The 23,505-nt window shown below is 46.8% G+C and overlaps 1 protein-coding gene across 4 annotated transcripts in view; it reads right to left on the bottom strand.

Annotated features, from left to right (window-relative positions):
• The window catches only part of SYK (spleen associated tyrosine kinase), a 217,347-nt gene that overhangs the window by 178,548 nt on the left and 15,294 nt on the right, over nt 1-23,505 (bottom strand). Inside the window, exon 2 of one of the 4 annotated variants that reach the window (XM_075600006.1) lies at nt 21-71. The exons of 1 other annotated variant lie outside the window; for it this stretch is intronic. The gene's annotated coding sequence lies outside the window, so the exon portion shown is untranslated. Of the gene's footprint in view, nt 1-20; nt 400-23,505 lie in introns of those variants that run through there. 2 more of the 4 variants (XM_075599985.1, XM_075600013.1) reach the window with 2 other exon arrangements.

Here is a 23,505-nt window from a genome sequence, read left to right as displayed (position 1 = left end):
TGCGTGATCATATTACTTACCTGCTGCAAAGCTCTACTTTCCCACCTTGAGTGAAGCCAATGAACCAGGAACTGCACAAGAGAACTTTAGTTTTTCTTCAGTCTAAGAAGCACTGTAGATTCTACAACCTACAGCAAATTAAGTAACTTGACTTGGTACATATCCATATCTTCCCTACCAATAGATAATTTACAGGTTGTACAATACTTGTAAAAAAATAAATAAAAATATGACACTATTGTTTCTTTCATAAATAATACCGATGAAGTTCAGGCTTAAGTTAGAAGACGCACACAAAAATCTATCAACTGGAACGCTGCACTTGTTGCTTCCTCATTTTCTGTTCATGTTGTAGGGACTTCCTTAACGGCTCTTTTGCCACATTACTTCCTTTTACATCTCTATGTACACTGTGTTATCAGTAACCCATTGCATTGCATCACAAACAGCTGAACTTTCAGGGCAATTTGACAAAGTGCCTGTGAATTAACATATAGATCATTTCTCTTTTAACCCTTTAAGCTAAGCCAAATGACTGACATAAAAAACAAAATCAACCTTTATTGTAGAGATATGCAAACTTGCCCAAATTCGCTTTGCTTAAGTTTCACTGAAACTTTTGAAAAAGCTTGAAAATTTGCCAAAAAGTTCCATTGAACTCTCCAGGTCAAATAGTTTGGGCAAATTTTGACACAAAAACCCCAAAAAACATTCACTTATATACTTCCAAAAACACTCATCTACTGTATAAAACACGCATGGAGAGATACCTGTGAGCAACTGAGAAAATAATATGCTAATTAAATCATTTTCACATACTTTACATATTATTAGGATTTCTGAGGTGTCTTTCTCTGTCTGCCAAAACCCATATTTCAGGCTGTAGAGATTTTTACTTGGAGAACAATTGGGGTGAAAAGTTTGCACATATCTACAATTAAGGCTTAGAATTGTACTTTTATTTGTGTTGCAGATGTTGGAGCTTATTGGTACCTTTTATCAAAATGTCATGGAAAACATTACTCCTTAGTGTATATATATATATATATATATATATACATATATATATATATATATATATATATATATATATATATATATATATATAACTGGTACACAATGCAAGATGACTCGTAATTGGAATGTTGCCTTGTTTTAATATTACTCACTGGCATTCTGATTTTAATTGGAACTAAGTATGTTTATTAAATTGTATTCGTTTATGGAGAATGGGCTTCCCACCACTATCCTTAGTCATATCTTGGTGCCTCCAGTGCAGCAGTATATGGTTGCCAGCTACAAAAGAGATATGGGTTGTCTTGAATAACAGTACTTTTAAAAATTTGCACTTGTTTCAATCAATTGTGTGGTGTATTCCAGAAACCTATATGTAACAGGGTCCCCCTTACCTGCTAGAGGAGGGGGCGTTGCCCTGTATCAGCCTGCTGGTTAACCGGGTGCACCGTTGCCTCCAGAGGCCATTTTGGGAATCAGGAACTACAATTCCCAGAAGCCTCGGGAGAAAGTTGCGGTGGCCACCTTGGAATTGCTCCACATGTAATGTTGCGGGACAACGAGTCCCAGAATCCTCAGGGGGGTGGGGATTGAGGGGATAAAGCTCAGGGGTTGCCGCAGCCAATGGGATCAGGCAGATTTTTGGAACAGGATAACCTCTGCGGACAGAGAGCCCGCGAAAGAGACGTCACAGAGCCTCTGAAGGGAGAGGTACTGTCTCAGGAGCAAGTATGCTCCTGGACTAGGCCAGTACATTCCCCCTAGGCCAAGATAGGCCCTGATCTTACACCGTGAGCTGAGTATTGTAGGGAAGGCCCCAGATAGTGACCCTCCCCTTAGAGCTACAGCAGCACTACTGTGCCGGCAGACGGACGTCCGCACGGCTGCCTACGGCCTGGACAGAGCCGCATGTGGCAGCAGAGGTGGAGCACTCAGGCTGGAGATTGCATCGCGGACCGCCCCCTGGATAAGGTGTGAGGGGCGTTGTGTTGGAGGCCCAGCTGCGTAGACCTGATCCAGCATCCTCCTCTCCTTATTCCCTGTCTGGCCTGTGACCAGGAAGGTACCAACGTGCACCTACACATCACAGGGGGATAGCACTACCTCACACTTGGGTGGGATTGCTTGTGCGGACATCAGAGTTATAGGTGCCCCAGACACCCGCAGTACTTTCGGGGAACCCCTCAAGGGTGTTATATCATGGAATGTTATTGTATTGGGGTACTACACGGTGTGTGTGATTTACTGTATGGTTATATTGTGTACAGTAAAGACAAGTGGTTCCTATGAGGAGTCATCCCGCCAACACTGGGATCCCTCATAGGTGGTGGCACTGCACTAAGAGAGAGAGATCATCCCATGCTCCCAGAAGTGGAGGTTCAGACCTCCTGTGAGCGTACAGGTAACAGCAGCATGCATAATTACCCGCGGTTTCCCTTAGGCATAGGGGAAAGGGGGTTACATATACATCATTGTTTTTCAGATCAAGCTCAGATTTTATTTGGTATCCAGACTACTTAGTAAAGGTGCAAGACATATAGCATTGAAATGAAGTCTGTGCTGTTGGTCAGAATGTGATAGGACTAACCCACTCCCGTCGTTGATCAGCTGTACTATGTTATTTGTTTACTTTTGGACAATACACATTTGAATATAATTTTTCTTTGGTTAAGTAAAGCTCACAAGGATAAAAGGTGGTGGTTTCCAACTTGCTGTAGGTAGGAATTGTCACATTATTAAATTAATTGACCTTTTGTTGAAGTGCAGGGAATAAGCAATGACACGTGCAGACATTTTTGGAAAGTAAACAAAAATTATGATTCACTATGAATGATCAACTAAAGCTGACGTCCATTAGGGTTTGACACCAACAGCAAGTCAAATGTTATTCTAAAGACAAAATGTAGGTCTGGCTTTTACTTTTAACCCTTTCACAAATATAGGAATACTTTTACATTAAATTTATGAACAGCACTTCATTTTCAACTGTAATTAATTTCATATTTTTGGGGGAAATAAATATGCCATTATTTAAGATGATGGAGGAGTATCCAAACAAAATGAACAAGCAACTGGAAATACAGCAATTATTTGGGGAGTTAATATTTATGTGGGCAAAAGGAATAGCTCGACTAGTATCACTGCATTAAACTCGGTGAACTAATTTAAAATCCCAGTCACAGCTTGTGACCTTGGGCAGATCACTTTGTCTCCCTAGTTCTTATGAACTAAAACTAAGATTGTAAGCTCTTTGGGGGCTGGGACACAATGTGCGTAGAACATTGTACAGTATGTACACCACTACATCCATAGCACTGTGGCGCTATTTAATAAAACATAATCTAAGCGTAGAGTACATAATAATAGAGATGGGCAATGCCAGGTGTGTGAAGTCCAAACCTTTCAGAACCTTCCATTCCAAAACACAAAACCGAGACCCGTAAAATGTATATAACCAAACCCTAAAACCTACTTAGGTCCTTATTCTGTGAAGTGTGATGAGCGCAGATGATGTGCTATTGCATGAAAATCCCAATTGACTTTAATGGGGCATTTCCTGCGATAGCACATCACATGCGCGTATCAAACCATACAGAGTAAGGGCCCAAGTGTGCACCTCTACTGTGGGATTAACAATAGAGATAAAACTTGTGATGTTTCTCTTCATATCTTTTTTTTTTTCCATTAAATATTTATATTGTTTTAGTTTCCTAATTGTAACTTAGACTTTATTTTAGAATGATACTGCTTTATTATACTATCCTAGAAAGTTCCTGCTTATTTTGATTTTGTTTTATCATTTCGTATAAATCCAAAACCAAACAGATTGATTTTTTTTTGCAAAACCAGAGCTAAAACCAATACACAAAATGATTACAACCAAAACAAAGACCAGCCAGAGAAAGTGCCAACACTTACACAATAAAATCAGTGGTACCCACATCCTTAACTCTTTCACTGCATTGGTGGACAGCAAAGCATTGCTGAACTCTCAGACAGCAAAGGGTTTAATGGATCCACTTTATTTGGTTTACTGTGAATGTTAAGGATTCTTTGTGTAGACTTTGCCAGCAATATATACAAAACACAACGCACTCAAGTAACAAAATCTATAGCACTTAGATAAATCTACACCAGAACACTAAAAGTAAACATAATAAAATGGTCTGTATGTTAGAGGAAGTAAAAAAAACACATTAGTGACCCCAACTAGGGCCGCCAACAGATTTCCCGGGGCCTAGGATGAGAGTTTTGACTGGCCTCCCTCCCCATGTGTTGGCAGCCTTCCCCCCCCCCCTCCCATGTCAGCCACCTTGCGAGCCTTCTCCTCTAACAGCCTGTATTTCTCTTCCCCCTCTCTTACTCGCTCACTCTCCCCTCTCCCTTACGTCTCACTCTCCTCTGCTATCACTCAATTATCTCCTCACTCAATACTCCCCACCTCTCCTCACACTCATTTCCCTCTCCTACCCTGGCCATGCACACACAGAGATTCCCCCTCATTATCATATAATCCCCCCACACAACCCCCCACAATAATTATCCATCCAATACCCCCCAAATACAGAATCCACTACCCCCCTTTACACCCAAATATAGACACCACTACCTCCCAGATACAAACACCCCCCCCAGATACCATTACCACTAGCCCCTCAGATACAATTACCATTACTACCCCCCAGATACAATTACCACTACAACCCCCAATACAATTACTACTACAACCCCCGATACAATTGCCACTACTACTCCTACCAGATACAATTACCACTACCCTCTGATACAATTACCACTATTACCCCCGATACAATTACAACTACTACCCCCGATACAATTACTACTACTACCCCCAGATACAATTGCCACTACTGCCCCCCCAAATACAATTACCACTACCCCCTGATACAATTACCACTATTACCCCCGATACAATTACTACTACTACTACCCCCAGATACAATTACCACTACTACCCCTTAGATACAATTGCCACTACTAACCCCCCAAATACAATTATCACTACCCCCCAGATACAATTACCACTAACCCCTAGATTCAATTACCACTACCACCCCCCCAGATACAATTACCACTGCCCCTCCAGGTACAAATACCACTACCTCTCAGATACAATTACCCTCCAGACACAATTACCACTTCCCCCTCAGATACAATTACCACTACTACCCCCCAGATACAATTGACACTACTAACTCCCCAAATACAATTATCACTACCCCCAGATACAATTACCATTACCCCCCAGATACAATTACCACTACCACCTAAGATACAATTACCACTGCCCCTCGGATACAATTACCTCCTAAGGCACAATTACCAATTCCCTCAGATACAATTACCATTACTACACCCCTAATACAATAACCATTACTACCCACCAGATACAATTACCACCACTACTCCCTCAGATATATTGACCTCTACTACCCATCACTGCCCATACAGACACCACTACCTTCCCAAATACAGACATCACTACACCCCCCGAAAGACAGAGACCACTACACCCCCCACAAATACAGACACCACTACACCCCCAAATACAGACATCACTACACCCCTCCAAATACAGAGACCACTACACCCCCAAATACAGACACCATATAGCCCCCGAATACAGACACCACCATAGCCCCCGAATACAGACACCACTATAGCCCCCAAATACAGACACCACTATAGTCCCTGAATACAGACACCACTACACCTTCCCCCAAATAGAGACATTACTACACCCACCCAATGCAGACACCACTACACACCCCACATACAAACACCCCCAGATACAATTATCACTTCCCCCAGATACAATAAGCTGTACCCCACAACTCCCAGATAAAATTACCACTACTACCTCCATTAGATATAATTACCACTACTACCACCCCCAGATAGAATTACCACTACCCCACGGATACAATTACCACTACTTCCCTAGATAGAATTACCACTACTACCATCCCAGATAGAATTACCACTACTACCACCCCAGATAGAATTACCACTACTACCACCCCCAGATAGAATTACCACTACTACCACCCCCAGATAGAATTACCACTACTACCACCCCAGATAGAATTACCACTACTACCACCCCTAGCTAGAATTACCAATACCCCACAGATACAATTACCATTATCCCACAGAAACAATTGCCACTACTTCCCTAAATACAATTACCACTACTAACCCCCAGACACAAGTTTACCACTACTACCCTCCTCAGATACAATTACAACTATTACCACTCCCCATATACAATTACCACAACCACCCAGATAAAATTACAACTACTACCACCCAGATAGAATGACCACTACTACCCCCCCAGATACAATTACCACTACCCTCCAATACAATTACCACTAACCCCAGATACAATTACAATTACACCTACAAGCAGCTGCCTCCCTGTCTCCCTGTCTCCCATGCCAGGCCTTCCTGTCGGCCTCTCTGTCCCACAGATGCACACTAGAAGCTTGGCCCGACTTCCTGGCGTGTCTCGCTTCAGTCACACACTGGCAGGAGAGAGAGACCCATGTGGGAAAGAGGCAGGCAGTAGCTAGAGATAGCATGGGCCCAGCAGCAGAGGTAACCAGAGGACCGGCAAGCAGCTGGACGCAGAAATTGGGCCTGACTTCTGGCCCGGCCCAACTTGCATCACTGGCCAGCCAGGCCTACCACAGCCTCCTCCTTCCCCACACCCCCCACCTTCCCCACACCCCCACCTTCCCCACCTTCCCCACACCCCCCACCTTCCCCACACCCCCCCCCTTCCCCACCTTCCCCACACCTTCCTCACACCCTCCACCTTCCCCACCTTCCCCACACCCCCCACCTTCCCCACCTTCCCCACCCCCCCACCTTCCCCACACCCTCCACCTTCCCCACACCCCCCACCTTCCCCACACCACCCACCCCACAACGTCCTCACACCCCTCACCTTCCCCACACCCCCCACCTTCCCCACACAACCCCACCTTCCCCACACCCCCCACCTTCCCCACCTTCCCCACACCCCCCACCTTCCCCACACCCCCCACCTTCCCCACACCCCCACCTTCCCCACCTTCCCACCTTCCCCACACCCCCCACCGTCCCCACACCCCCCACCTTCCCCACACCCCCCACCTTCCCCACACTCCCCACCCCCACCTTCCACACACCCCCCACCTTCCCCACACCTCCTGACCCCAAACCCCAAACCCCACACATAGCTACAGGGCCACCAACAGCGGGGGACAAAGGGCACTGGTGTCCCGGGCCCCGTGGCCAGTTATTTAAATAATTTTTTAAAAAGTAAAAAAAAAATGGCGACGATTTCCCCGCGGTCCCGGTGCGCATGCGCAGGGTAAGCAGGGCCCACTCACCCCCCCCCCCCCTGCTCCCAACGCGCATTTGCAGGGCCCGCTCACCCCCCCCCCCCAACGCGCATGCGCAGGGCAAGCAGGGCCCGCTCCCAAAGTGGGACAGAGGGGGAAGTACCAACTCCTCCTCTGCGGCCCGCTTCCCCCCCGCTCCCAATGTGGGATGGAGGGGGAAGTACCTGCACCTCATGCGGCCTGCTTTCCCCCAAGCCCACCTCCCCACCCCCCCAAGCCCACCTCCCATGCCCCCCCCCCGAGCCCACCTCCCGTGCCCCCCCCTCCCCGAGCCCACCTCCCACGTCCCCTCCCCCAAGCCCACCTCCCGTCCCGGCGGAGATATTGGGGGCAGGAGGGGGAAGCGTCCAGTGGCAAGCTGCACCCACCCGGTCAAGGTAAGTCACTGTCCCCCACTGCCACTGTCACTGTCACCCACTGTCACCACCCAGTCCCTGACAGTCACCCACCCAGTCACTGACTGTCACCCACCCAGTCCCTGACAGTCACCCACCCAGTCACTGACTGTCACCCACCCAGTCACTGACTCCCACCCACCCAGTCACTGTCTCCCACTCACCCAGTCACTGTCTCCCATTCAACCGTCATTCACCCACCATCATTCACCCACCGTCATTCATCCACCCACATTCACCCACCCACATTCACCCACCCACATTCATTCGCCCACCACCCACAATCAGCCAACCCACCCAACCCACCCACCCACCCACATTCACCCAACCCAACCACATTCACCCAACCCACCCACGGTCATTTACCCACCCACCCACTGTCATTCAACTGTCATTCACCCACCCACCCACCCACCAACATTCAACCGTCATTCACCCACCATCATTCACCCACCGTCATTCACCCACCCACATTCACCCACCCACATTCACCAACCCACATTCATTCATTCACCCACCCACCCACATTCATTCACCCACCCACATTCATTCGCCCACCACCCACATTCACCCAACCCACCCACTGTCATTCACCCACCCACCCTCTGTCATTCAACTCTTTCACCCACCCACCCACTGTCACCCACCCACCCACTGTCACCCACCCACCCACTGTCATTCACCCACCCACCCCACTGTCATTTACCCAACTGTCATTCACACACCCACTGTCATTCACCCACCCACACACCGTCATTCACCCACCCACCGTCATTCACCCATCCACCCACCCACCAACCCAATGTCATTCACCCACCCACTGTCATTCATTCACCCACCCAATGTCATTCACCCACCCACCCACTGTCATTCAACTGTCATTCACCCACCGTCATTCACCCACCTACCCACTGTCATTCACCCGAACTGTCATTCACCCACCCACCCACTGTCATTCACCCACCCACCCACCCACTGTCATTCACCCACCCACCCGCCCACTGTCATTCACCCACCCACCCACCCGCCCACTGTCATTCACCCAAACCTCATTCACCTGTCATTCAACTGTCATTCACCCAAACCCACCCACTGTCATTCACCCACCCACTGTCATTCACCCACCCACTATCATTCACCCACCCACTGTCATTCACCCACTGTCATTCACCCACTGTCATTCACCCACTGTCATTCACCCGCTGTCATTCACCCGCTGTCATTCACCCATTGTCATTCACCCACTGTTATTCACCCACTGTCATTCACCCAACTGTCATTCACCCAACTGTCATTCTACTGTCATTCACCCACCCAGTCACTGTCATTCACTCACTCACTCACCCACCCACTCACCCATCCTTTGCATTGTAATGTTTTTTCTGTATCACAATAAGAAAACAGTTAAGTAAAAGTTGCGCGCTAAAATATATTTTTCCGTGATAGTTGCTCTATGGGTTCGGGGGGGGGGGGGGGTGCGCTATGGGTTTGGGGGGGGTAGGGGCCTGCTCCTTTCATTTGTCCCGGGCCCCATGATTTCTGTTGGCGGCCCTGCGTAGCTACTCTGTTTCTTCTGGAAAAGAGATGGATATCTTCATTGGATAATTTTTCATTATTCATCAATGTATCATCGTCAAATGCTTCTGGGTAAAAAACTTGGGAAATAATGCAAACACTGAACAATAGAAATACCAAAGGGCCATAGCTGCAAGTGGGATATTCTTTATGTGCTTAATTGCATGATGCAATTGCATGATAATTAAGATTTATTTACAGAAGTAATTTGTCAGTTGAACAAACGTGTTGACGCGTTTCACATTACAGTATGTACTGTTTGAAAGGACTGTTCAAGTAAGACTGAAAGACATCAAAAGTGCCCTAGTTTGATACAAATTATCCCCCTGGAATTATCCAATTTCTATTTCATTCTCTGGATTCCATGAGTGACAGAATTCATCTTACATTTAATGAATGTTATAATTTCTTCCAGTGTGCTTGCCGACCAGCTAAAAAACATTACTCAGAAAAACATTGCATTCAAGTGTGGCAATTTTTTTTTTTTACCAATTCTGCAAAATAAAAATTGACCCCAAAAAATGTACAACAATAACATAATTTATTGACAAAATGTGACAAATTCACAAAATACTTCTTATGCATCCTAAAAAAAAAAAACAAACAAAAAAAACCCATCAAGAACTATAAGGTACAATACAATTCTACGTACTGTATTCTCTAGTTCAACACACTAGTAAATGTTTGCCCCAAAATAGCAGTTTCTATCACAAATAGATTGTGAACAGGTTCTGAAATGGAAAAGCAGATTCTCTCCAAAAACACCTGCACATTTGAATTCAACTTGACTTTTTTTTTTACAATTTATACAGTGATGTTACTAGGTATCAGAGTTTAGCCAGTAGCATGTGAACAGGTAATTAGTTGTTAATTCTTAATTTGCATTGTCACTTGCAATACTGTCGTTAAATGTAACGCTCTTGCATAGGTAATTAGGGGAAGCAAACTAATTTGACCAATTAGTGTGAGTGCTTGTTGTGCAGTGTGAGAGTACTTTCTTGTGATTGTGCTGAGCAGCTACAGGGTATTATCTGTTTGTAAGATTAGTACTGATTATGTATTAGCAGGAAAAACATTTTCAATTGTTTTAGTGTTAATGTAGTGGGTTGCCTAAGATTGGGGGTTAATAAAAGTGTGCGTATCTGTTAATTACTTTGTGTGTGTTCATTTCTCATCTCTTCTTTTGTGAGTCAGAGGAAGAGCGAGATTGTTGTAACGTCTGTGGAGTGGGGTGCTAGAGGAGAGTAGGAGTGGGGTGCTAGAGGAGTGTATGAGTGGGGTGCTTGAGTAGTGGATGTTTGAGGAACAGAGGAGTAGGGTTGTTGATGGCACAATAGAAAGGAAACAGAGTATGGAATATACAGATGCAGTCCCCAGTATTAGATCACTTGCCTTGGAAAATCTGGGGCAATCTCACAGTAAATGCCTCAACATTTCTGTGAGATTCCTAATGGCCTAACGGATTAACACAGCGGGGGTTCCCTTCAGACCCATTCAACCCATTTAGAATTCAAAAATTCAAAAATTCTAGGGATGGGTGGGAAACCGCTGCAGCCAGGAGCAAGTGACCGTCCTTGCGCCCGGCTGCTAGCCTAATTCCGCAAGCCAATCATGTCAAGTGAGGCCGCACCCCCTGGTCATGGCTTTTGCCGCCTATGCAGTCTAGGTAAGCTGCTTGACCAGGGAAGCGCGAGCTTCTACGCCCCCCAACCCCCTTTCCTTTTACCAATACCAACGCAGAACCTACAAATAATGAGAAGATACAATCTGGAGGTATAAAGGCTGCGGCTTTGTTTATTTATAAATAAAGATAGTGTAACTGCTAGTCCCTGCCAGAATGCTCGGTAGTGAGTTAAGTAAAATGCCCGCCGGGCCTAGGGCCGGCGTCACGAGAGGTCCCGGAAGTACGTCCCTTCGCTTCAACCCCCGGCTTTACCAGCCCCGAGACCCTTCTGGCAAGGACAAGCACTTACTCCCCCCCCCCAATTTCTGCCAACGACGGGACTATTTAAAAAACCCTTTAAATTAGGCCCATGCTGCCAGACTCGCAATGACCTTCTCCACCCCTTCCTGCAATTCGTTATTGAACATGTCCGATCCGATATCCGATAAATGAAACCAGTCCTCTCTGAACCATCCGCTTATTCTGTGATTGAAATGACCGGGTTACACGCGTCCCTCCACACTGTTCTGCATTTTATCTCTGACCATATGATTTGAATTCCTGGCCAGAAAGAGATAATCCGCACCAGGTCCTGCTTGATCTGCTGGACTAGCTTGATGGAGCGCACCGTCGCCAGGTTGTTTCCCACGTGTGGATAATGAGTATCCATTGTGCTCTCCTGTCTCTGGCCAAAGAAATCAGCAGTGGGAACAAATGAGAGGGGGAGAAGAAAAAAGGGGGAGGGATGTATGCCAGTATGATGTCGTTCCCTACTAATGAAGGCCTGATGTAGGGCCGGTAACTGTTTGATTTCCAGTGACCTACCAGTATTCTTTGGATTCTTGTTATGGGAGCCCTACGCGGGATGCCTCTGTCGCCGCCCCAATGTGGAACGACTGCGTCTGTATTGAGCTCCCACTTATCCCTGCTGTTTAAGTCTAATCCAGAAGACCCACAAGAATTGGAATCTTGACAGTGCCCCCCCATCTGCGTGTACCAGTAGTGGGCCCTCTTTGTTTGGCCTGCAGCCTAAATACACTCCTATCGCCTTGAAGGGGCATACTGGGCTTCTGTAATGGTTATGCTCACCACAAACCTGGACCGGACCACGGGTCTGAGGTGGGGATGTGGAAACACAGACCTTACCCATGGGCATAATGACACTGGTTTATATGTAATTCCAGTCCTATACCTTATCATTGAGTGCAGGTCATTGGAGAACAATTATATGCACCCATCTCTCCTTGCCACCTCACCTGAGGGGCACCGTAATACCTACCCACTGAGTGGATATTATTCTAATCAGGGGCTTATTTCCCTAGCCCCCCACCCACAAGCTTGGCATCTTAAAGTCTGGCTTGGCCAGGAACCCCTTTGTCCCAAGGTGTGAATTACCACACTTAACATCAAGTACCCATGTCCTGCTTTCCATTGTGCTCGCATACACAAGCAGGGTGGGGGAGTCTTTGATCTGGGGTTTATGGTAGACTACTTGTCTCCCATCCTGAGCATTACCATACCATATGGGCTCTGAGTTTTTATACCAGACCCAAAATACAATTCATTCTTTAATACCTTCACATATTAAAATAATCCGTTCTGCTGGCCCAAGCGAGCTGAAACTTGACAGTCCCTCATGCCGGAGGTGACTCTCCATGGTGGCCAAGTTTCAGCTTTCTGCGACCCCCAGAACCGGAGATACAAAAAACAAGTTAAAATCCTCCATTGACGTTAAGGCAGGATTCTCCGCCATAGCTAGAATAAATCTCTGCTTTTCACTCTTTCCCATTGAAATCAATGGGCTCCGACGCTATAGGCTTTCAATGGAGCAACTCTGCCATTGAAGTCAATGGGCTTCGCCGCTATTGTCTTTCAATGGGGCAACTCCGCCATTGCAGTCTATGGGAAAACCACAATTTTTCACATTTGCCCATACTCCGTCTGGTTGTTCGGAGAGGGCTGGAAATGGCCATGCAGTCATGCCGGAACAGTGACTACATGCGACCCAAATCCCAAACCTCTGGTCCTCGCAGAACCGGAGATATGGGCTTACCCTTTTTACCTTTTCGGACTTAGCCGTTTAAAGCCACGCGGCTTTCTCCCATTGGAATCAATGGCCGGCGCAACCATAGGGAATGCATGGGCCGGCGCCGCCATGAGACTCAATGGGACGACCCTCGTTGGTGAGCGCGACCCTTTACGGGGGTCCCTCATTCTCGGACCCGATGGTGGTCGTGTGTGGGGGTTCCTAGGGTCTAGGGGCAAAAGGAACTTTATTTCTGGGTGCCCTAGAACCTAAGTTTCCAACGCCAATTGTAGTTGAACTTGAACTCAGTGTGATCAAAGCTCTCTTTAAGAAAATGTTTCCGCTCTTGCGGTCTGCGGTTTGGATGGCTGTCAACCCGTTCCTGGAGGTCGGCGTCGAGGAATCCCCATTGAAATGGATGGCTCCATTGACTTACAATGGGGAACCGCCGCTCCTCCTCTCGGGCGCCACCTGCAGGTCTTCTACCGAAACAGGCCCAAATCGCCGGAATCTCCATAAGGTTGCATTGGTCTGCAATGGCGACTTATGGAGAGTTGCAAAATGGAGCCTGAAAATGTGGGAAAAGGGAACAAAGGGCTATAACCACTGAACTAACATTAACCCCTTCCCTCCCGCATCAATCCCAGTGTTGGTGCAAACACTGGAATGGGAACAATACACATTTACAGGGGAACATACATTTGGGTACCGAAGCAGGGTAAAAACACAGTACTGGACCGCAGTCCAGTTAACCCCTTGCTTCCCAAGTGAGAGCAGGGTGTGGCCAAATGGGGTGTAACCCCTTTAACACCGGGCCAAACCCCCTCTCCCATGACACCACCCCCTCCCTTCTTGGATATGCAAACTAACTCTACAGCCTGTAATGCGGTGAAGAAGGCTTAAACGAATGTAAGTCTAAAGAGTTTCGCCTCAAAGATAGAAGAACACACAATGTCTGGTGCCTACACCAACCCCTCTAAGATTGAAGGCATCACGGTCTTCTGCTGTCCTTGTGTACTACCCCCCTTACCAGTCCTGCTAACACCCTTCTGACTACGAATTCCTTGGTCAAATCTTCCTTGCCATTCAGCGTTTTACCCCAGCCGTGGGTGCTGACAGGCACCTGGTAAACACCCTACCCATGGGCATAATACGTGCCGCAAAAACCAGGTGGCCAAGCAATGACTAGAAATGCTGCAGTGATGTCTTTCTAAGTAGCATGAAGTCCCTGAGCACTTTGTCTAAGGTGACAAGCTTCTCAGGGGGCAAACTGTACTCCCTCCTGATTGGGTCAATCTCGATGCCCTGAAAACTATCTGTAGTTGTGCAACCTACCGTCTTTTCATCAGCCAGCGGGACACCAAATTTGCGTGCTTTGATAGAAAATTGAAACAGCCACCTTGCGCACCAATCCGACACCCCGGGGGCCAACGAAAAAGAAATCATCTAAATAATGGATGATCCCCGCTGCCTGCACTGTCTTGCGAACCACCCATTCTAGAAATGTACTGAATGTTTCTAAATACTGTAGAAGCAGGACAGAGCGCAACCCATCGGTAGGCATAGGTCGATTAAGTATTGACCCTCGAGTATACAGCCCAGCAAATGGAAACAATCCGGGTGCACTGGCAAGAGTCTAAATGCTGACTTGACATCCACCTTTGCCATTAACGCTTCCTGACCCATCATTTCTACTTCTGCCGCTGCTTGGTCAAAGTTAGCGTAATTCACTGAACATAACTCCCGATCTATCCTGTCATTAACCAACAATCCCTCTGGGTAGGATACATGCTGAATTAACCTAAAAGCCCCAGTTTCTTTTTTGGGAACCACCCCCAGCAGTGACACCCTAAGATTGCTAAGAGGAGGGGAATCAAATGGGCCCGCCAACCTCCCCAACTCAATCTCTTTTTCTATTTTTTCCCTTGCCACGTAACCATTTAACCTGACCAACTTCAAAAAAATGTCGCCACTTCATCCCGCCTGATCTTCATACGGGATCATAAACCCTTCCTTAATCCCTTCTAACAGTAACTTGGCTGCCCCTTTATTGGGGTATTTTGCCAGCCATGGCACCATTGCCTCTATGGATATTGGTGTTGCCACCCTCCTGGATAGTCTGCTGCCCTGTACCCCTAAAACCCTTAGTGTCCCTCTCTTCATGCATTTGTCTTGGTATGCTGGCCTCCGCACGTGGTGCAGGAGTGCTGAAAACAACAGTTGTCGTATTTACACTTGGACTCATTGAAAGCCCAACATATGCCTGGCCGTCTACCCATTGTGTGCCCCCCACTGCCGTGCTCGCTTGAAAGCCCCCCAGCCATGAGCCCCTAGTGTTGTTCACCCCGTGAAAGGGCATTGTCCCACCCCCCAGGATATGTTCCAGGTATAATTCTACATCCTTCGAGTTCCAAGAAACCATTCCTTTATTTGCCTTAATGCTCTGCCTAAGTTGCACATCATATGTCCACCACCCCTTGCCCTGTACTTCTGGAATGCTCTCCTAATTTTGTCCTCATAATTGAAAAGTTCAGAGCATAAATGTGGGTCCTTCTCCACTGCAACACCTGCCAAGATCCCGAATTTTGAATTGTGCGTGGAAACAGCCGTTCTCCACATCCTCTTTCTTGGCCTTCTTTTTCTTGTCGGATTTAACCAAAGCCTCTTTGTAGCCCGGGAGCAAAGAAAGCAACTCTACGTATTCCCCGGACCAAATTTTATCTCTCACTTCCTTTGACAAATGTGCGCCTAAGAACCGGGAGATGGTCGTGCATGAGTCCCCAAACACAACGTCTGACAACCTTTTAACCTCTGATGCTGCTGTTGGTGTGCCCGGGCTTGCCTCCTGAGCTATGTTTGCAAGCACGGCTGTACCTGTGCTCTGAACTTCGATCTCAGTGGGCAAAGCTGGAAGTGATGCTGCTGCTGGTGTGCCTGCGCTCTGCCCTTTGCTTGCCGGTGCAACTGTGCCTGTTTCTTGAACTATAACTTGCGCTGGCAAAACTGCAGTTGATGCTGCTGTTGTGCACTCAGCCAATACTTGATTATGTGGTAACGCTGCATCTACCGCGTATGTCCCAGTGCTCCCCAACGCACTTCCCTTTGCCAGTGCTGCCCATGCGGTATCCTGTGTCAGCCCCCTGCCATGTCTAGCCACCTGAGGTTGGCCCCCCTGCTCAACCCCGCTGCTGGCACCCCCTGGGTCTTGCCTGATGTCCCTGCATCTCTTAAGTGAACCATGGATAAAAGCGTTGTCACCAGTAACAAAGCCATCCTTCCCCCTTCATTATAGTATCAATCTTTCATGCCTCAGCATTGCCCGCTGCCCCAGAATTCATAACCTGAGGTGGCAGGGTACTGGCACGACCAGCATGGGTAGCACCTCGCCCCTTTGCGCTTGACATCCTTTGCCACTTTCCCCTTGACGCCCTTGTCCCCGGCGGTGATGCGATCCGCCTGTCGGGTCCCACCCTTGTGAGCTCCTTGTCCTGCTTTCCGATCAAAAGCCCGACATGGCATCCAGAGCGTTTTTGAACTCTAGACAACGTACCGCCACCGCAGAGTAGCGAGGGCGACCGCGTCCCAGCCGTCTCCAACCCTTCTGAAAATACATTGTTTGATTCAACCCCCATCGGTTTGTCAGATACAGCTGATGGCCATGAATTATCGTGCATTGCCCTGCCCTTTTCACCCTCTCTGGAGCTACCGGCAACTTCCAGCCCATCTGACCTTGCATTCTGAGGCTGACCCCCCACCGTCTTGTTGATGACGGATGGTGGCCCTAAGCACCTGTGCGTTGCCCTGCTCCTATTACCAGTTTTGGAGCCACCTGCAACTTTCAGCCTGCCTGACCTTGCAGACTGAGGTCGAACCCCCATCGCCTTGACCATGACTGGCGGTGGCTTAAATATTTGGGCATTTACATATCCCCTTGTAATGCTAGTGAGTGCTGCGGTCCGTAACTAGGACACCCTCATCACTTGATGACGGCCATGCCTCAGTGCATGTCGCAGCGCGACTGCCTTGCCCGCTCATGCTCTCTTGTCCACTCGCCCGTCCTTGCTTGCTCTCAGCTTCGTGTGTCAGAGCGTACAGCTGCTGCTGGAACCATCACTCCTCAGGGTTGTGTACCTCTGCAAGTAGCTGCATGGTTCTAGCCTGGAGAGACATTGCTGCTAGTGCTGTAAAGTGCAACAGTGTCTATTGGGATTTGACAATGACCCCCTATGTATGATCAACCAATGTCGTGTGTGTGTCTCGTCTGTTCCGATGTACGTGATGACCAATGTAACGGTGTTTCCCCCATCCAATCGCAGATAGGGGCCATTACAGGGTGTATGTTGCATATACCTGCTGGCAACAGGAGGGCTGAGTCATCCACCGATGGTAGTGGGGACACAGGAACAGGCTTTTGGGGTTCATACCCCACATATCTCTTTAGCAATGCAGCACCTCCATCTGCCATAGGCTCCAGGAACTGAAGGTGATCTCCCACGTTAGAACTTATTACCTTTCCCCCCAGTGAGGTCACGCACCAGGCAGGAGGTATATTGCAAGCAGGAACGGGTTTATTACTAAACTCTGCAGTAACAGTTACACAGCAGTCTTCTGCCAGATACAGTCTGTCAGTATTCACTGATGATGGTCCCTGGACCGCCACTACAGGCAAAGGGCTCCTGCAGCCATCCTAGCTCTTCCCCACCTCCCTAACAGAGGAAGAAGTATGGTCTACACTCACTCTCCCCCAGAGGGAAAAGCACATGGGAAGGCCCCAATCTCAGGCTTACAGTTGTGTGACCTGCCTTCTTCAGAGGGAAGGAACACACTATCTTTTGGGCGGTCCTGCCTTTAAGTACAGCCAGGAGGTGGGCACACTGTTGTCCCAGCTACAACAGGATGTACCACCCTCTGCTGTCACTCAAGTGTAGTACCAAAGGTGAGGGGGAAAACTCCATACCAACTACTGGCAATTTGATAGTACCAGGGTTTACTGACAGCCCAAGGGCAGAATAGTAGTCAGTGGTGATCTGGCTACACCAAAAATCCTGGATCCAGTGGCTTGTTGCTACTGTAGAACAATTCATTCCTGCTTTGACACTGTATGAATCCAGCCAGGAGCAAGTGACCGTCCTCTCTCCTGGCTTCTAGCCTAATTCTGCAAGTCCCTCCCCTGCACCGCCCATGGCCGCCCAGGCGGCCAATCAGGTCAAGGGAGGCTGCGCCCCCTGGTCATGGCTTTTGCCACCTATGCAGTCTAGGCAAGCTGCTTCCTCATCCTTTTCGCTGATACTGACACCAATACCATTAACATTTGTTGTGATATGTATTAACAAGGGTGATCCAGATGGATCAAAAAGAACCCCTATTCTTATTACTAAAATACTCGGACAATCTTACTGAATTGGGGTGACCCACTATACTGTCCCAGTGTACTAGATAGTCAACGCACCGCTACGGGGATTTTAACTATCACTGTAAATATATTATCATGTTGTTGTACTATTTAGATGCAATACAATTTTATTATTTTGCTTCTATGTTGCTGATGTAAGAGTCACTGCACTACCATAACAGACAATATGTCTTCGGGATCTACTTAGCCCGCAATACTTACCGTATATTTACCTTGCACAAGTGCAACTGTTAGGGGTTCTTTTCGATCCATCTGGATCACCCTTGTTAATACATATAACAACAAATGTTAATGGTATTGGTGGCAGCATCAGTGAAAAGAATGAGGAAGCAGCTTGCCTAGACTGCATAGGCGGCAAAAGCCATGACCAGGGGGTGCGGCCTACCATAAGAGACAATGGTGCCTATTCTATAACCCACTTATCGAGGCCTTTTCACCCAAAATGCCTACTGCTATTTTGTAGGCCTCGATAAGTGGGCGATAAAGGCAAAAATCACCCATTTTTTCAGCTGTCCAAAACACATCGCCGGGTGAGCAACGATAAGACACTTATCAGCAAGTTCTGAAACTCGTGCAATTCTAGTATTATCTAGTATTATAGATTAGTTTATCAAGACTAATCGATGCTCTAGAATGGCGAGTTTCTTCCAAAATCCTCACGCCAGGAAAAGTTGACATGAGGCTGGAGAGAACCTGCTGAGAAGGCGGTGAGAGAGGACTTAGAAACAAAAATGCATTTCTCCTGCATCGGATTATTGCGGGAGTTTCCGGAGCTGATACCCATTAATATCAGCACCGGAGACCCCCGGCATGAATCCCATGCAATAAAAATGCATTTACAGGCAACTTTTGATCTATTGGTATGTCCCTGATCTGCAAGTCCTGTTTTAAAAGAATTACCCACCCAGCTTGTACTATTGATCTATTGGTATGTCCCTGATATGCAAGTCCTGTTTTAAAAGAATTACCCACCCGGCTTGTACTATTGATCTATTGGTATGTCCCTGATCTGCAAGCCCTGTTTTAAAAGAATTACCCACCCGGCTTGTACTATTGATCTATTAGTATGTTTGAATATCAAAAGGTGGATTTTTTTCCCCCTCTTAACTGTGTGCTGCTAATTGACCAACTGGAACATGCTGATTTATTTGGCGGGGGGAGGGTCATGTGACTGCTTTAGTTGTATAAAACAAATATCCCCCCTGCATTGGCAGGGAAGCATTGGCATCTTAAGAGTGATGCATTTAAAGTGACAATATATAGTTAGACTATAGTTTGACTAGAGGTGACTGCACCTTTCTGCAAACTCTTTTACTCAAGGCAACAAACAGTGAGCTTATATGACCACACTATGATCCCATGCTTGTTAGCCAGCATATTTAACCCCCCACCCCTTTACAACTTATTTCACTGCAGCCTCTCCCAAAACTGACTGCACAAAACTACTTCCCACACCCACTCAGTCCACTGACACCCTGAATTGACTCTAGCATTACACCCCTGCTGTTTAGTCTGCACACACTCACTTTTCTCACAACAGCTCCATGCAGCACTGCCTACCTCTGGCATAATGAACCTGCTATGTATCTTAACTTTTTTCTTTCTCCTGGCCTCATGGAGATGTTACTCCCTCTATCTACTACAAACTCCTCCCTCCTGGCCCACACCCAACATCACCATACACCCTGGACTACTCAAAAGCCTTGCACTATCTACTAAATGTTGGTGGAGAACTCTAAAAACCAGCACACCAACCACCTCTCACTCAAATGGCAAACATCACAAATTTACAAGTTGCAAACAGCTACCCAAATTTCTACTCATACTATTACTCTCATTAGCAGGTGATATTGAACCTAACCCATGCCCTCCCATTTCAGCTCTGTCCCATACCCCTTAGAATTCAACCTTTAAATTCCAAAAAGGGCTATCTGTCGCCCATATAAATATCTGGAGCCTGCTGCCCAAATTGGACGAACTAAGGGCATGGTGCCTTATGAATAAACCCAAAGCCATCATCTTACAGAAACATGGCTAACCCCTAAAACCCCGATGCAAATATCGCCATTCAGGGATACTCCATTTCTAGGAGAGATAGGTCAAAGAGAGGAGGAGGGGTGTTATTTTATATTGCAGACACCTTACAATTTACACTGTTAAATTGCCCCCCAAGCCCACCCTCTTTTGAAATTCTAGTTGGCAAAATATTCCTCTCCTTTTCTAAGCCCATCAAGCTTGCTGGCATCTACCGCCCCCCTAAAGCCCCTCTACAATCCCTGACTGATATCACCCAGTTTCTTGGCTCCATTTCCTCTCTGAATGAGAAGAGTGAGCTGCTAGTTCCTGGGGATTTCAACTTCAATTGGCTTGACCCTAAAAACCACAAAATCCAAATACAACTCAAGTCACTTAACCTATCGCAACTCATTTCCCAACCCACACGGATAAACCTGAAATCACACAACCATTCCTTGCTAGACTGGATTCTCTCCTCAAACCCCAGCAGAATCCAATCCTCTGGCATCCTTCCTGATATTTTCAGTGACCATACAATAGTGTACTGTGTAAGGAAAATTAAACCGCCCCAATCAAGCCCTAAAGTTCTCCTCACTAGAACATTTAGAAACTTTAACCCACAACAGTTTCTGGATGACCTTACCAACTGCCCATGGCACAGAATCGATTTAATTCCCGACCCTGATTCTGCGCTCGACTATTTCCAATCCGAGTTCTTAAAACTCTGTGATACCCATGCTCCACTATGCAAAATAAGGGTACGGGGGGCCCACCTTCCATGGGTTACAACTGACCTTATATCACTCTACCAGTTCAGGGATACCTTGTGGAAAAGCTACAAAGTAACTGGCACTACCAAGGATCTCAATCACTCACATGCCTGCGGAACATGTGCACAAGGCAAACAAGTCATGCAAAAGCACAATATTACTCTGACAATCTCCACCAGAATATATCAAACCCAGCTAATTTCTGGAAGGTTATCAACAATATATTCCAGCCTTCTAACCATCAACAACCAAGTAATATCACTAAGGGGGATATTACTCTGACAAACCCCACTGATATTGCAAATGCGTTCATTGATTACTTTGTGTGGTGTGCCACTAACTTATTAGCGAGACGCAGCTCAAACCACCAACCTGAATTTCATTTTGGGAGTACCCACATAGCCCCGCCCCCTCCCAACACTGCCCACAATTTTCAATTTGACCCAGTATCCAAAGGGGAGATTACACAAGCGCTCCTCAAATTAAAACTAAGCAGCCAATGTGGACCTGACTTACTACAATCTAGGTTCCTACGACTTGGTGCCCCAGCCATTGCCAAACCAATTGCTTCCATAGTCAACTCTATCCTGTCTGCAGGCCATATCCCTAAGACCTGGAAAACTGCCAGAGTTGTCCCAATCTTCAAAAGTGGGGACAAAAACACTGTCTCAAACTACAGGCCAATCTCACTTCTCCCAATTCTATCCAAAGTCATGGAAAAATGTGTCCACTCCCAATTAAGCGATTACTATACCAAGACAAATTTCCCTACCCAATTCCAATCTGGCTTTCGCCCCAAACACTCCACCGTAACTACCCTGCTAAAAGTTTGCAATGAAATCCACTGTGGAATGGAACGGGGACAACTCACTGGTGCAGTATTCCTAAATTTTGCAAAGGCTTTTGATACTGTTGATCATGCTATTCTGCTTAACAAACTCCAGAGCTCTGGAATAGGGAAGCATGCTTTAAACTGGTTTCAGTCCTACCTATCAGGTAGATCCCAACATTGTCCATCTCAGGCTCTAACTCCAACCCCCTGGTTATCACCTGTGGTGACCCGCAAGGCTCTGTTCTGGGACCCCTACTCTTCTCAGTGTTCATCAATGATCTTCCCACAGCTTGTAAGGAAGCCTCAATACACATGTATGCAGATGACACAATCCTATATGCACACAGCCATAGCCTCTCTGATCTTCAACACATACTTCAGTCTGACTTTTTGAGACTCAAAAACTGGATTTCCCACAAATGGTATTTGGGACCAAGACTACATTTTTAAAGCTTCCAGCGACTGAGCTCCAGTTTAGAACCAACACTAACACCACCCTAACCCCTGTCACTAGTTTTAAATACCTGGGCATATGGTTTGACTCCCACTTAACATTCGGGATGCACATTGATACCCTGACAACCAAGACCTATGCCAAACTAGGGGTACTTTACAGGAACAAATCTCCTGGTTAGAAAGTGAATCGCACAGCAGATGCTGATGCCAATTATTGACTATGGAGACATAGTATATGGTTCGGCACCTCAAACCCACCTTAGCAAACTTGACACCCTCTACAATTCAATTTGTTGTTTTGTTCTCCAATGCAACTACAACACACATCACTGCGAAATGCACAAAGAACTAGATTGGTCATCACTCGAGTCTAGGCGCAAAGTTCACCTTTCCTGTCTTGCCTTTAAATTCTTTATGGGCAAGCTACCCAGCTATCTAAACAAGCTCCTCACCCCTACCACATGCAGCACTTATCATCTGAGATCAGACTCCAAAAGACTGTTCATGGTCCCAAGGCTCAACAAAGTATCCGGCCGTTCCTCCTTCTCTTACCGTGCACCCCAAAACTGGAACAACCTACCGGAGACTCTCACATCCACCACCAGTTTAAGTTCTTTCAAATCTAAGGCTGTCTCACATTTTAATCTGGTCTGTAACTGTTTCATACGCCCATAATATATATTGTCTTTAACTGTGCATGCAATGTCTTGTATATAATGTATACCCTGTTCATTTATGTAACTGTATTTGTAACCATGTATTATTTGTCTTAACTCTGTGCCCAGGACATACTTGAAAACGAGCGGTAACTCTCAATGTATTACTTTCTGGTAAAATATTTTATAAATAAATAAATAACTTCATTTCCTTAGCAGCTCACCACTAGTTAACTTCTAGTGCCATGTTTATTGTGGGTAGCGGGGGTGGGTGAA

The sequence above is a fragment of the Ascaphus truei genome, chromosome 1 (assembly GCF_040206685.1).
Source record: "Ascaphus truei isolate aAscTru1 chromosome 1, aAscTru1.hap1, whole genome shotgun sequence".
NCBI classification, from domain to species: Eukaryota; Metazoa; Chordata; class Amphibia; order Anura; family Ascaphidae; genus Ascaphus; species Ascaphus truei.
This window is presented reverse-complemented; position numbering and strand designations above follow the sequence as displayed.